Consider the following 15,916-nt stretch of genomic DNA (forward strand, 5'->3'; position numbering starts at 1 on the left):
TAAGTCAAGTTCACCGACAGGACGATCATCTCTCTTCCAGTCCCTAAAACAATGTGTGTCAGTGTTTATGACTTTAAAGTGAGCTACAAACCACTTACTAAACACTTTCCCATCACTGTGTGCTAATTAGGCTTGTTAAACTGATCCTGGCTGTGATAACATGCAAGTCTCTTTAGCCCAGAGGTGCTCAATGGGTTGTCACAACTGAGCACGGAGCCTATAAAACACACTTGTTAGTATCAAAGTATCAAAGTATCAATGGATGGGTTGTAACGTTAGCAGGTGAACAACTGTGCCGCTGATGTGGCGTGATGTAAAACGGCAATTAACCACGACTATCCAGGTTTTACTTATGATAAACACTGATTATCACACGTTCAATTACACAAACAGTGCAATGAGCCAGTCTTAAGACTACACACTGGGAAAATGGGAACACTTAAGATCCCAGAGGATAAATGTGTTTGTTTTCCTCAGTTAGGATGCGTTTGGCTGTCCTTCTTCATCTCACTTTCCCCAAAGGGTTCAGAACACTTCAAACTGAAGGCTGCAACGTGGTTCTGCTGGCTGCATATACACAAACAAACAGGCGTCTGCAAGAAGCATTTACATTTAGCATCACTTAGACAGTGCTGTCGTAATGTTGATGTTAGTTCAAACTACTGTGCGTTATTTTCAATAAAGTCAGTAGAAAGTTCAATTCACATCACTGCACCAAGAGACCTTCACTCTTTAGTTATGTAACGTGTCTGTTTCTTTTTTTTTTTTTGGTTAAGGATCCATGTTGGATGCCTTTACCCATCTAATTCTACCCTTATGTTCTGTGATGTCTCTACTACCACTGTAGACTAAAGGTTCATCCATGAATCCGAGTGGGCGTTCTGAAAATCCCTAAAGGCTGTGATATCACGTCCACAAGAACAGATCGATGGCGTGGAGGCATAAAAATTAGAAAAGAAATAAGTTAACAAACACAATTTTAAGAAAAAGTGTCATCTCTTTCATGTGAATGTTTCTGAGCTGAAGAATGGGTGAACAGTAAAACAGCCTAATCACATCTCTCACCAAGCGATATGGTTTTAACTTCCTCCAGACGGAATCAAACAATGTGATGAATTGAAAATGAATCCAAATGAGGGTGTTAAGCAGCTTGCTGAGCTTTTCCCAAGTTGTCTTGCTAATATGCTGACTAATTGGTCCTTAGATGGAGAAACTAAACCCACAAGAGGCTTCACGACCAGCTCGTCTGATGGTTACTGAAGCAGCTGAACTCTGGTTTTTGTTTACAGAGGACTCAGTTTGTCATTTATCTCCTCAAGCAATCAAATTGTCAAACATCACTATCAAATCCCTGCGTGCACGACTTCAGACCTCCAAGTAGAAATTTGCCGTCAACGCCCTTCAAAGCTGAAACCTGCTGAGAGATTAATGTGTAAGAGCCTCTAAGAGCAAATGAGCAGCAGGGATCGGTGTTGTGTAAAATCTATGTACGAATATGTGTGTGTGTGAGTTGATACATGAGTGTGTGTGTTTGTGACGCACCTCCAGTGGAGAATTTCTTGATTGTGTCTGTCTGCATGGGGGCTTGTGTACCCGTCAGATTAGCTTCACTCGCAGGCAGAGCTACTGACTGAGCAGTGCACACACACATTTCAAAGAGGACCTTTGATGTTGTAGAGCTATATTTAGCAGCTTCTTCTGTTGGGGACTTTCTCTCTGGTGACGATTTCTAAAAGAAGGCAATCACAATGCCTCTCAATTTTCCGTTCTTTTGTATGTGGGTCATGATCCTGGAGTGCAAATCAGCGATTTTCAAAGTGCAGCGACATCTCTGAAGTACAGAAATAATGATGTTAGATATTCTTAGGAAAGCATTTAATCATTATTTACAATGGCTTGTTTTACATTAAATTGATTTAAATATTGCTTCCATCATTTTGTTAGGCTACAGGAGTCTGAATTCTCAGATCCTCTCAGGTGAGTTTGCCAAGTCAGATGGGAAGCTCTCACTAAAAATAGGTTCTGTTGTTTTTTGCACAGGCATCCATTGTATCTGCCAAGTTCTTGATTAGTCAGGAGACAGCATGAGACAGAGAAGTGAAGAAAGATGGATCTTTACTTGGTTTAGCATGTTGGTGATGATAGGCGCCCTCTCAAAGATGCAACTACACTATCAGTATTATGAGATATGGTTAAGACTGCAGGTCTCCACAAACTTTGCATATTTAAGTGAGGCTTAATAATCCTCTTAATTTAGTGAACACAACATTAGACATAAAGTGTATCTAGTGTAAACTTTTAAAAATGTAAAACACTGATATTTAAAAACTGAGAGGCATATAGGAGTAGAGCTAGTCACTAAGAAGACAGAGGAATAGTGGCAGCAATTAGACTGATGATATCACAGGTATAGTCTCTGTTACTGAATATCACATATTCAAAAGCTTTTATATTGCTAATCCTAACCCAGTTTGTGTTACTATTTATTCCTGCTATTTATTCAGCTATATCCTTGAAATGAATTTGCACTCATTAGATACCTTTACACACTTTACGGTGCATTGGTACCGGCAGGCTCTGCCAGGATCGACAGGACTCAATACATGCACATGCCTGATAACATTAAACAGACAACAGCCATTACATGCATCATATGTCACAGTCTATCTCGGGTATGTTGAGCAGAAAACATTAATAACTGCATTAGAGAAAACATCACATTTGTTATGACAGAACACTAAATAGAAACCAAGTGTTTCCTACCCCAGTGATTGGTACGTGTGATGAATGACCCACAAGTGTCAAGAAATGAACCCAAGTTGAATGATATACAAAAACACAGAAATAAAATTAAATAAAGGGACATCCTCTTTCAAGTATTTCACGCTATTTCAGCTTTCAGTATTTCAGCTTTTAGCATTTTAGAAAGTAGCTAGTCAAGGAAAACCATCCCCATCACTGCCCCTATCACAAAGGGATTCTCCACAATTATTTTATATTGTATAATTAAAGCACAATATGATATGGTAATGCGCAGCAGAGAGCAGTGGTGCTATAAACAGATGGAATCCGACACTGAACTATAAATCTATTCCTACACAGTGAACAGCACAGGTATGAATTCACCTTTCAACCTCACTCTCAAAGACAAGTGTGTGTATCTGAGTGTTAAACAGATCATGATAGTGAGTAGTAAATGAATGAATAACAACACTAGTGTAGCGTATTTCCTTTTTATGTTACTTTTACATAATATGCACTTTTCATTCACTACATTTGACAGCTGTAATTACTAGTTACTTTTGGAGCAACACAATAATAAACTGGGCTGAAATCAGCTACACTTTATATATATATCTCTTATATAATCTTTACAGTATTTTAAATACTATTTTAATGCCAGTACCTATGCAAGTTAAGTTTCCAGTGCAGGACTTTTACAAAGCAACATCATATTTTTAAATAGTGAATGGTCTCTACTTATACAGTGCTTTTCTACCTTATTAGTGCCACTGCCTTTCATTCACTAATTCACACACACACACACACACACCAATGTCAGCTGGATGCAGCTGACCCGATTTACTGGGGTCAACTTCAGTGTCTTGCCAAGGACAATATGACAGAAGACAGGAAGAGCCAGAAATCAAACAACTCACCCTGTGATTGGTGGACGACCACTCTACCTTCTGATCCACAGACACCACACACTCTTTCAGCAATACATTTATTTATGTAGAAGCTCTGAGAACTTCAGAATGATGCCCAGAAGAATCACTTTCTTAGTGGAGTACTTGAAGTAAAATTTAGAGCATGTACTTAGTATCTAAACTGGAGTAAAGAATTTGAAGTGGTACTTCTGCGTGTAGTAGACTAGAGAAGTGCTCGCACTTTTACTTATTGTATTGACTCAAGTGTACTTCTGTCGCCTCTGATTATTTGCTTTCTTGAGATACAACTTCAGAAACAAGTAAAACAGTAAAAGAGGCACAATGATAACAGCTATACAGACTAGTGGGAAGTGAGCAAGGAAGCAAATGTAATGGATAAGAGAGCTTCAATTGCAGCGTGGGCTGAAGCTCTTTTAGCCTACAGTCACGCTGTTGGTCTCCAGTACGTCCTTTAGCCAGATTCAACTCCACAACCACAGGCCACAAGTCCAACCATCACTTGTGCAGCTGAGCACCATTATCAGACTCCCCGGTCACAGCTAAAAACTGGAGTGGTTTCATACAGGGACTAGTGCTCCTACAGAATACATTAACATCGCCCTAAGCTATTTGTATGTTAATAAAACACACTGTATTAAATACATGACCTCTATGTTTGGCTTCACATTTGCACACTGCACATTAAAAAGTTTAACCTGCCCATAATTTGAACCTGCGATGACTGTGGGCAATATAAAAATGCTCAGTAGGGACCCAGACAATCAGTGGAAAGCAGAAAACTCTGGACTCTATTTAAAAAAAAAAAAGAGAGAAAAGGATTTATATCCAAATATCCTGAGGCGTCACAGACAAGAACTGTACTTTGTATTCATGACAGGGAGTCAAAGCGTGTGTAAAGACCCTCAGGAAATGATTATACCCTGAGCATTCAAGCTAATAATTTCCACACTGTTGCGTAGCAGGATGTAAAAATATCAAAACAAGGGTAAAAAGAAATGACACAAACTTTGTCACTAATATATTTCCATTATGTTCCGTGTTGTGTAATCGCCGTTTACTAAATATAGACAGGAAACAGACAACTTTACATAATAAGTAGAAATATGATGTGTGTGGTGTTTCGGGGGAAAGCTAAGAAAGTGATAAGGTTTTAAGAAGAAATAGGACAAAATAGCTTTGGCTCTTTGAGGTCGTCCTCTCCTTAGCTTTGGTAATGTGGTCAGAACAGCACCAGCACCTTCAGGTTAACAACACGGAGCTGGATTTGATGCACTGTAATTGTCATTGACTTAGTTTCTAAGAGGAAATAGTGCAGGTATCAACCACAGTGAGATGACAGACTGCAAGAAGAAATGAGAGTCTATTCATCTACATCTACCATCTTTGCGAAGGTCTCTCCCCTCTGTTCTATCTTCCCTGATGTTTCTTTCATCTTCTACTCAACATAAATTTCAAATGCACAGAGTAACAGCACTTTCATCCAGCTACTGAGCTGCAGTCATTTCTGCACAGTCTCCGTTGTGTCAAAGCTTGAAAATCATTCTCTAACTCATCTGCTTAGAGTTATGTTTGACTTTCAAGAAGGCAGAAAACAGCAACCACTAAAACTTAGAACATGGCAGCAACCATTCAAGCAGAGAGACACAATCTTTACCATGCAGTAAGTTCAAGTGCATTAGACCTGATCATGTTTCGTGTGTCATATAGCTTTAAAAACATGCAACAGGGGTGTGAAGTTGGAGACGGGATCAGATAACGTCTAGCCTCCAGCAGTGTTCACAATCCCTTTTTTGTATTGTTATAAGAGTCCAGAGTTGTGGACAATAGCCTCAGGCCGGACGTAGAAGCCAGGTCCTGCCCTTTTACACACTGAACCCTCTGTTATGACTGGCCAAGACAGTGTCAGCACAGCCATTGTAACCAGCCTAATCTAGCCATTAGCCAATTAGGAAGTGATGGGCACCCATAATGCCCTTGCATTAGAGGCATGGATTAGTTTGCCATTCAGCGCCTGCCTGCCGCCTGTGGGCAAATGGACTGATGGAGGACAGTGAACTGCTGTAGCGCGTCACCAAAAGCTGCTTTCGCTGCACTTTGCCTCGGCAGACGACAGCAAGCTTGGCGATGTGCTTATTCACTGTTTTCAGTGAACATGCAAAGCGGGGTCTTAATCAACTGTGATTACATATCATTTAAGAAGTCTATTGAGCAGGTAGTGCAGAGGAGGCGTTTAACTGAGTTTTAACTGAGCTAGTGATGAAAGTTAATATCCCTGCTTTGCAGTCTAATCATACTGGCTTCTTGCTTTCCTGCAAAAGCATAGATGCTCTTGGTTCTTGACCAAATATCAGTAATTTTTTTGTCTTCTACCCCACTTAATGAGATTTCAGGTTCATCTGAGTTCAGTCAAGTTCAGTGAGAATGCTGCTCCCCTGCTTATTGACAGCCAGTAATGTGGGATAGATTGGAGAAAGCCAGGCACTGAACCACACTCCCCTGCCTGCTGGCCCTCTGCCGCCCTCCCCCGAATTCCATTAATAGCTCTGCCCTCCAGGAGATGCCGGGTGGACCGCCTGTAACGCAGCCAGAGATATTGATGACTGCATTCTCCCCCCAAGGAGAGACGAGAGGAGGGGAGAACGAATGGAGACTGCCGATAAAGAGATAAAGATGTGGTAAAAAGTCGAATGGGCAAGGAGAATAGTCATGAAGGCTGATGGTTTGAACGTTAAAGAGATTAATCTCCTGGCAATTTAACATTCTCTTCAAAGGACGAATGCAAAAACTGACTGACATTCACAAACTGTGGTTTAAATAAATGATTTTAATGGACGTTAAAGAGACAAAGCAGCAGAAATAAAGGAGAGAAAGTGTAAGAGAACTACTTTCCAAAGATCTAAGATCTAATTCATGTTTCTTGTGAGCGAACAGTTGTAAGAGTTTTGTTATCTGCAAAACATTTTTTATGATATTAATATTTTTGCTTGTCAACTCACAGTAGCCAATGCTAACAGCTTAACAAATGCAACAATAAGACTCTGTTCTACAAATCTCTCCATGGGCATTTTCCAAACTCAACTGATATTCCTGGCAAACTGAAAAGAGCATTTCCACAAAAATTCTAGTGTAAGTACAGAAGAACCCCATATACAGCAGGGGCTGCAAATCCAGTATCAAAGATCAAAAATCACAGTGACACTGTTGCAGCTAGTTTGTGGAGGAAGTTCAAGGAGGGCTGCTTTAAACTTAATTTATTCAAACGCACGTCAGTGCGAAGCTGGAGCAGAAGCTTCAAAATCCTGCCAAACTACATCAAGTGAGGACAGGTTGTAACATCGGATAATCTAGTACCCTGTCAAAAGGTGATAAGACTTCCCTGTAAATGGGCTGAGAATGTATTGATGCTGTTAAATGACGTGATGCATTAATACATCAAGCAGCAGTTTCAACTTCAGGAGTGACTCTTTTAATAACTTGGATCCATAAATCAATGAAAGTATTCATTTGAGCCTGAAATATAGTTACTTACTAAGCAAGATGCAATGTAAAAATCTTTTAAAACACGATGAATGAATACAAAGCTAATATTTTACTCTGTTTACACCCGTGTCCACGTGTGTGTAATACACACTGAATGACGACATGCTCAAATAGGCAGTGATCCTCATTATTACTAGTGGGAACAAACTGAGCAGGGCATATTTAATTGGAATAAACCGTGATTTCAAATAACTAAAAACCTCTACAACACCTTTAAAATGTTAAAGCCACATTTTTCTCTATATGTTAGAAAGAGCTAATGCAAACAACAAGGCTGCCTTTAACAAATATTATGATAAGCAATTAATTCAATCTATTTTCAAGCAAAAAATCTAATATTTCAATCAATTCTATGGATTTTCTGTGATTTTGGTCAAATTTGACAGCAATTTAAAAATCTTAAAAACAACACAAGCAGTGTAATAGCACCAGCTATAGCTTAGGGAGACTGTGATGGGTATTCTGTATTTTCAAAAGGATTAATCAATGGAGAAAATGTCAACACATTACCTGTAGTTAATAGCCAATAATGACACCCTCTTAATATGTCGATCCTGTGTACATATCAAGTCCTCAGCTCCGTGCAGATGTTACTCTAGAGCCCATGAACAGCTGTCAAATACTTAAGCAAGTGATAAACTACCACAGAGCTGATGACAGTGACAGATTAGCTTGTCATTGCAAAGAGCTCTCCGTATTAAGTGCTGTATCAAACACATTTGGGACAAGATGTGGTTGTAAAACCCAAAAATTGCCAGTAAAAAGTAAACCTGACACTCAGGATGAAAACTAATACCCCATGTATGTGATAGAATATGCAGACCAGATAAATATAGACAGTGTAAAAACAACCTACCCCTGCACAGGGATGTCATCATGGTATCTGTTATCATTGAGAATTGAATCAGAGCAAGCTCCTCTAGCCCGGTTTCTATCTTTCTCATGGGAAGATGTGAATGGCTCCTTTCATCACATCCAGCGTGCCACTAAAAGAGATTGCCTTTGGTCTTGCTCCGCATCTCAACTTCCATGGGAATCAAAGCCGTCATGTTTGCAGGGGGAGGAGAATGTTGAAATGAAGAAAAAGCAGAAGAGAAAAATAAAAAAAAAAGAGGGCGCACACCCTGATTCATTCAGAGCTGTGGAGGAGACAGGCAGCGGCTGAGCAGGTGTTCACGTCAACCAACTTTAATCCCGAAAAAATAAAGAAAGATAACACAAGAAGATTGTTTCATTTTCTGTCCTGCTACTCTGCTTCTCCTCTGAATCCACAGAGGACTGATGTATTGTACCGCACATGCAAACACACACAGTGGGCAGGTATGAAGAGAGCAGAGGAACAGGGAAGAGAGAGAAAGGGCAGAGATATAGAGAGATTAAGGGAAAGCTGATGTCATCCATTTAGATATATTGCCCCGGGGTGGGCGTTTTTCAGGGTGTGTGTACTGTGATCACAAATGTGAACGTGCTGCTGTGTCAGCCTAATCCCTGCAGCCAGGGCCACGCCAGCTCGAGCGCATTACCACCCAATGACACAATCTGTTTGTGAGCACGGCCCACGTCGCTTTTATTCATTTATAACGTCCCCGTCACGACTGCTCAGCCCAAAGGCTCAAATTGGCCGTTCTAGCAGAACAACAACCTGACACGTATCCCATCAACCTCGGCTTCAACCCTGCTCGCTATCTAACAACATCTACCCTCCCAGCCCTCTAGTGTCAACAGCTGCAATGCCAGGAGAACCAATTTATGTGTTTCCAGTAACCTCTTTGGATCAAACGAGGGGTTTGAACCAACACTAGGGGGGTCACGGAGGCTGAAATAATCATCACTCCACATGATGTTAATCATCTCATACTCTTGGCCCTTTAATACCAGAGGCTAAGCTATCTCACACTACCATTACCTCTGCCCCTTTCCTGCTGTTGGGCCCACAGCGGCTCAGTGTGTGTGTGTGTAAGATGTGTGTGAGCACTTTGAAAGTGCTACCTCTGGTATTAGAGCAACAGGGCACCCAGAAGGGCAGGAATATGCAATCACGCCTGTATTTTCAAGTGCGCCCCCCACCCCCTAACTCACACTTTTCCCAGTTTGTTCTCTGAGCCACAGGCTGTTTTTTGGTCTGTTTTCATTATGTAGGGACTTTTATCATAGATGCTACATATGCGTATTTTCAAACAGCCTTTTTAATGTCATTTATACTACTCATTACTGAACCGCCATTTCAAGCTACTTCAATTGTGATTTCTGCATCTGGGGGGACTTGGAGTGTTTTTATTTTGCCCTTAAAATCACAATGAATGATGCTACTACACTGCTGACTCCTCCTAGCCCTCCACTTTTCCTTGCTCTGCTACACTCTGCACTTCAGGTAGTCTTTATTATGTAATTGTAATAAATGACGATGCTCTAAAACCTACTGATAAAGTAGAAATTCATGTAGAAGCTGTTGAAATGCTGAACCCCTTCTTAATCCTGCCTACAAACCCGACTGGCTATCCACAGTGGACATTTAAGTAATGTGATTTTTTTGATTGTGCTAATTCGAGTAGAATGGGTGTGATGTCTGTTTGACTGACTTATAACTCTGAGAGGAAGAAGGGTATAATTTAGACTCAAATTGTGATTGGTTACTCCTATCAATGGCTCATAAGAGCTCTGAGTCAAAAGCCTGTGGCTCTGTTGCAAAAGTCTTTTGAAGAGAGAAGCTCCTGAACTGTAATTAAACTGTGACAGTAAGAGGACGACCTTAATCACTGAAAAAGATTTTCAAAGGGACCTTCCTTTGGAACTGGAAGTGGTGTTTGTGTACACTGTGTTGACACACTGTGACTTAGAAAGGCTTCAATGATGGCAAAACTCTTGGGACTTTATAGGGAACAAAAATGAAGGGGGTAAAAAAACAGCATTGATTTTGTTGTCAGTGTTGCATTCAAGCAATCAGGGTTTTTCATGCCTCAACTAAAATCCACTCAAAAGTTGTCCAATGATTTTTAAAGTACTCATTTTTAAAGTACTCAAAGCCATGAATAATGAATAATAATTTTTGACTGTAAATTATTCATGTACTTGATCTCCCTTCCTTTAACGTTCTCAAGGCTAACAAAAAAGTAGCATCATGTGATAGTAGTAGTGTTCCTAGAAGCTTCCAGACTAATATACTATGATCAGAGTAAATGATGGTTTGTGGAAAATGGTTCTTTAAATAATAAATTAATAAGGTTGTGTTTATACAAAGGCCCCCCCGTATGAAGGAGGACTGAAAGATGGAGAGGAGTGAGGAGATGCAATGTACTACTGGGTTCAACAAACAGTTTGTCAGAGGAGAAATTAACTCATCAAGTTTCCTTTACTTGTGTCTGCAAGCATTACTGCAATACAAAGTACTGAGTGTTTTCATCTAATTAAATATGTCACTATTTGAAAAGTCTTTTTTTCCTCTAACAAATACAACCATTAATTCACTCAGCATGGAGGACGGAGAGGGAGACAACTAACTGATTGACTGAATTGCCATGTGAAATGCTAGAAAACCTATTTTGTGTAATGGATTTTAATTACTCTTACAAATCATTTCACCAGGAAGCATTCACACCAAGGCCGAGCAATTATCTAACTTGATATAACTCAGAGCTGTACTTTTTTTCCCCCCTGTCACTTATGTTTTAAACTAATATGTTGTGCCAGAAAGGTCTTAAAGGGAACACAGACTACACAAGGTAACTACACAATTAACTAAACTGAGGGTTGTAAAATTTCATTACACACAAAGGTAACAGATATGGAAAATAGGCTTATTTGCGCTTTTTTACTACTCATACCTGCAACTGTTCTATCTACCGACTGGTTTCCATCACATCTATTATACTGTACCCCACGTGTAGTTCATGTTGTCACAATTGGAAAGCGGCTAGAGGATCCGATCCAAACTGCTAAGAAGCTAGTTTTTTCCTCATGATACAAATTTGGTTTCAAGATATTAACTTACAGCCACAAATAGTTTAAAAACAATATACAGGAAGGATGGTTGAGATTACAAAAAGTCTGTTGTTTACAGCCAGCTATGATCTATGATTGCAGAGTTAGCTGTGTGAGTGTCGTTAAGTCCCAATTAGTAGTTGTAATTAGGACTTAAATGTGAATACTCAGTACAAGAAACTGATCATGATGATCACAATAAGCTTAAGCTGATGCTTCACCTATAAGAAAACACATGATCAAATAATCTAACTACGATAGAATAAATCAAATGTTTGCATTAAGGACTAAGAGGTACAACTTATTCCTACTGACCTTATGGTAGTGCGTACACATATTTATTCAGTAAACATTTAGGATGCAACCATGTTTACAGTCTGTATTACTCTCCGGCCACTGGTATTTCCTACCACATTAGTCTGCATGTGATCCCATTTCTTAGTTTGGCGAGGACACTGTTACAGTAGATGATAATCTCCCTCTGTTTTTGTCTCATATCGTTTAATCAAAATCCACTGTGAAAATTTCTTTTGGCCTCAATATGTCGACCAAATTTCATAGCAATTCATTTATGAGTACTGTTGGAAACACAAGTAAAACACAGTAACAGTACACATTCTATTTATATAAGATTGGTAAAACGTATTGTCATTGAATTCACACTCTCTCTCATGCTGTCACTTTCATTTGATACAAGTGTCCATTAATTCAGCATCCAATTACTTGGATAACTCTGAAACCCCACCCACCCACCATCCATCTGCAGTAGCTCGGCCAATGGACGGCTTTCCCTGTGACAGATCAAACCACAAATAATCCCTCACTAGAATGCTGCTTTCAGCGCTGCACAAACTTTAATTGGATCCTTTTAATAGTGCTCACTATGGCCACTTTCAGCCATGTAATCAGGTTTCTCTTCCTATAGAGTTTTATAGTTCTGGGGTGGGTAAGTCGAGTGTTGGGGTGAGACGGAATAAGAGAGACAGAAAGAGAGAGGGTTTGAAAAAATAAAAAGGCCAGACTCTCCATTTTACACTAGGCTTAATCCAATTTCACCCACAGAAAAATCATCTCATGCCATATATACTTTTTTCAATGGGGTTTTTATGGGCCACCATAAAAACCACACAGTAGTGTTGAATATCCAGCCTCATTGATTTTTTTGGCTGTGAGCAAAGTGGCTCGCTGTGTCTCTCTTTTTGGCCTGCACCTTTCCAACAGGCTCCCCTGGCTAATGCAATGCTTCACATGGAGGACAAAAAAACTACAGTAAGGCTGTATTCCCTAAATGCCGCCACAAACCTTCCAAAATAAAATGCAAATTGCAGGATTTCTGGAGTGATTAATTTCCTCCACCTGTGAGGTGATTAGTGGCAGTTAATCAAATGAATAATATATGTATAAGCACTCAATCAAACGGCAGTGGCACAGTCACAGGGATGAACGGATGAATAGATGATGGGAGTAAGCAGCTTAATGACAATAAATGCAAAGACACACCTCCCCGCATGGGACAGAGAGAGGAGTAACCAAGAGGTGGAGAGAGGGAGGAGAAAAAAGGAAAGAAGCAATAAAACTATGAACATACAGTAGATGGATGGTCATTCAGCTGACCAGGGTAGAAAGGACATTCAGTAATTCTAGGTGTTCTGACAGTTCATACCTCAGCAGTTTATAAAAAAAAGGTATTTGTTTACACCTGAAAGTCTATTTCAAACTGTTTTCATCATGAAGACAGATCATATCGTCTGTGGAAAATCAGCTCCATCACCACCCACAAGGATAAATGAAGAGACAACACATTTAATAAAAGCAAGATGCTGTGTTTGTGTCATTAAAAGCTTCTAGTTAGTAAATACAGATATTTACTAGAAAAAAATTATTACTTAGTGAAAACACTGGTTCTAATTTAAGAAATTCAAACCTGAACAGTATTAAAAGCACACAAACCTTGTAAACATTTCTATTAATCTTCTCATGTTATTTCTTTCCATCCTCACACAGCTTACTCTGCAATCATACATCCATCTTGAGTTATCCTATGATGTGTATGATCCATCTAAGGCTGAACGACATCGGGAAGTAGTAAAAATGTAATTTATTATGCAACTTTTTCGCATTAATCACAGCAAACACACTATAAATTAAAGTAAGGACAGCAACCAGCAATGGGAAACATGTAGCAATGACAATTAACAAGGTGCAATTTCCAGTAATGACTGAGAGTTAGCACATGAACAGAAACACACAACACAGCTGCCATCTTAAGATGGGTGATGACACGAGCACCTGTAAGTCACAACCATGGCACTATTTCCCTCATTACCTTCTCTTCTTCATATCATGAATGTGGCAAAACTCAAGGTCCAAATAAAGTAAAAACAACCCCGTGTATTTCTGACAGTTCAAGGGCTGGGAAGAAGACAAGAACAGGAAAAGACAAACAAAAAAATAAATATGCATTTTACATGTGACACAAAGCATTCAAATTCAAACCATCACCACTGAATGCATTGTAAGGTTATAATGTATACCATAAAGCATATGGTGGCATAAAACCACCAGCAGGACCATCTGGCTGCGGCTTAATTAAATACATTTAATCACATTTGAACATATGCAACACATTCATATGCCACGGCAGTGCAGGAGAGAGGGGGAGACGGAAATCAAATCCATTTTGATTAAGAATAAAGGACAATTTCTGAGTGGCACAAAACATCATTACGGCGGTATTACGAAACGATGGCGCTTGAAGTGATTCATTCATCACTTCTGTTATGTTAACCTTTCTCCCTCTCCCACCTGCTGGAAACCTCACGCAATAATCTGCCTCCTTGTGTTAGCGCTAATGACGGCTAGATGGAGAGTGTGGGCTGCACGCATGTTGAAGCTGTGAAACACATTTCTGAATGGCAGCTGAGTAGAATGAATGTACATGAAATTTAGAAAGGTTACGCATATGAGTGCATGTGTGTGTATCGGGGGGTTGTCTGGTGTCTGGGGATAGGCTTTAAAACTGTTTTGCATGTATGAATATTACTGTAATAGCATATCTGCCCTGTATATGACAGTATATCTGCAAAGTGAAGACTGGTAGGAGCACAATAAGAGTTCAACTTTGGTGAATCAACCAGCTTTAGACTGTTTTAACAGTGTCTTTGTGTTCTTATCCAGCTGAGAGGTTTCTCAAACGTGTCAGAAATAACGAGTCAGGTATTTAATTTGGGGATATTAATCAAACTATGGTGACATAACATATGCTACTGTACATCAGTTCTATAGATGACAAAAAGCTCCTCCTTGCTGACAAATCTGAAGAGAGGTGATGGAGAGGTGGGGGGCAGGGAGTGAAAATACAGAACGCTGCAAACCATGGCTGATTATCCAGAGAATACAAACCAGGTCAGAGGAATGTGACAGTGCATCATGATGAGCGGTTGAGGTTTGAGTGACAGCTGCGAATGGCCCTAAAAAAAAAAACTTACGGCTAGGTGGGAAAAATAGCTGAACAGTGATCCCCAGAGAGCACAGGCTGACAGGCACAGAGAAACTAGCTAAAGCTCGAAGGAGAAGTTACAATACAAACTATTGAGTAATAAAATGCATTTGTCAACATCCCCCTGAGATGTGGTATTGGAGACCACTTCAACTGTAGGGTAAACTCTATATGGAACCGATTTCAAGCATAGTTTAAGGTGTAAAGTGGCAAAGTGGCCTTATAGAATTTCAGTTTTCTGCATTTATTTGTCATAATATGTGATATGATCTTTATCTAAGTCAAGAGTATTCTAATACTCTAATACTAATAAGCTAATTCTCTTGTTAAAAAATGTTTGGAGGTGTGGACTAGAGCTAGTTATTTTAGAGTGAAAAAGTCACTTACTTTGGTGATGCTATGGAACGACTTTTAGAGAGCCACACATGAGACGGACAAACAATAGAACAGAGCTAAAAAAGTTCTGCAGGAAGAATGGGCTAAAATTCCGGCTGAACAATGTGCAGGTCTGATCCACAGCTACAGGAAGCACCTGGTTGACGTTATTAAGGTTCACATACTTTTTTTTGCTTCTATATAGTGCATTCATGTGCATGTGGAAGTGGGTGTGTTTATAAGTTCACATAATGAAACAGGTGGATGAATAAACCCAATGGAGGACACAATACGCATGATGAGCACTCACACTTAATGAAAACGTGCCTGAGGTCTATTTCATGCTTGTGCTGTAAGCATTTTGTGCCCTTGATGTTCTGAGTCTTGATTCTAAACCTTGATGTTTTTTGTGTGTATTTATTTTTTCCTGTGGTGACTCCTAATCTCTGTGCTACACTGATTCCTCTCCAACACAAAAGTCGGACAAAAGGACAAAATAACAGTGGAAACTAATTAGGACAAATTCTGGGATATACACCGGGAGATGAAAGAGGAGAGGAAACACGTGAGAGCTGGAGAGAGAGGCAGAAGTGGCCATTTAATGTGATCCAATTCAAAAAACATGTCACTGGACTTTACACACGCACACTATGTCTCTGAGCCTTCACCTATGACTCGCACAGTCATAAGAGAACAATAGAAAGAACGTACAGTAAACCAGCAGCAGCATTAGTTTTAGCTGACTATCACCAAACAGATTTTAGTGCAGGGATTTGGGTAATTGGAAAAAAGTAACATTTAAACTACCAAACCAGGAAATAATAAGGAAAGAGTCCATTTCTGAATAAGGTTG

The 15,916-nt window shown here is 39.7% G+C and overlaps 1 protein-coding gene across 4 annotated transcripts in view; it reads right to left on the bottom strand.

Moving 5' to 3' along the window:
- Positions 1 to 15,916, bottom strand: part of magi2a (membrane associated guanylate kinase, WW and PDZ domain containing 2a) — a 156,143-nt gene that overhangs the window by 55,867 nt on the left and 84,360 nt on the right. The window lies entirely within an intron of this gene.

The sequence above is a fragment of the Anabas testudineus genome, chromosome 23 (genome assembly GCF_900324465.2).
Source record: "Anabas testudineus chromosome 23, fAnaTes1.2, whole genome shotgun sequence".
NCBI classification, from domain to species: Eukaryota; Metazoa; Chordata; class Actinopteri; order Anabantiformes; family Anabantidae; genus Anabas; species Anabas testudineus.